Source organism: Lytechinus variegatus, chromosome 13 (genome assembly GCF_018143015.1).
Source record: "Lytechinus variegatus isolate NC3 chromosome 13, Lvar_3.0, whole genome shotgun sequence".
Lineage (NCBI taxonomy): Eukaryota > Metazoa > Echinodermata > Echinoidea > Temnopleuroida > Toxopneustidae > Lytechinus > Lytechinus variegatus.
In genome coordinates this window covers 34,390,438-34,391,148 of record NC_054752.1, presented here as the reverse complement: position 1 = coordinate 34,391,148, position 711 = coordinate 34,390,438, and positions in this window count along the sequence as shown.

The following is a 711-nucleotide window of genomic DNA, read 5'->3' as shown; positions in this document are numbered from 1 at the left end:
CCGATATTGGTGTTGCTTAAACGCCAAATTGGTGTTAGCGTAATCCTGTGTCGCTCAATTATCCTCCACAGTGTTCATTGAAGGCAGTATGCTGAACAGCATCAAATTAGCGCGGGAAAATCAGACTACGTGCTCTCATTTTGTATCATCTCTCGTTACACAACCCTACAATCCAAGAAAATATTTCCGCTTAATATACGGAACATCTCAAAGTGTTAGATTCCCACATAATTGGAAACTGAGATTGCGACTTATCCTAATTAACACCACACTACTACTTGTATTGCAATAATAATGATGGTTGTTGCCAGCTGTGTAGGTATATAGGTGTGCAAATTATCGGGATTCGAATGTTGTCGACTAATATTGCGTTTTCTGCGAGGGGGTGTATGTGTGAATAAAGGTGGGTGAATCACCTCGCTAAAACAGGTCTGCTTTTTCTTTTAAAAATGTGGACAGAAACAACGTTCCTGATCAAAACCAGCTGAAAAAATGTGATTGGGTCTTATCTAACGACTTATAATTTTTTTATTATGAAAGGTATGCTATAATGTAAAACACTCTATCAAGCAATTCATTTTCCATGTTTAAATTCATGTGTGTTCTAAAATTTAGTTGACATTTAAGTGATATTACAGACGCATTTTAGTTAGCAATACCTTGGATAAAAAAAATTATTCTACATTTGTCCTTGTTTTCATTGCAGAACAC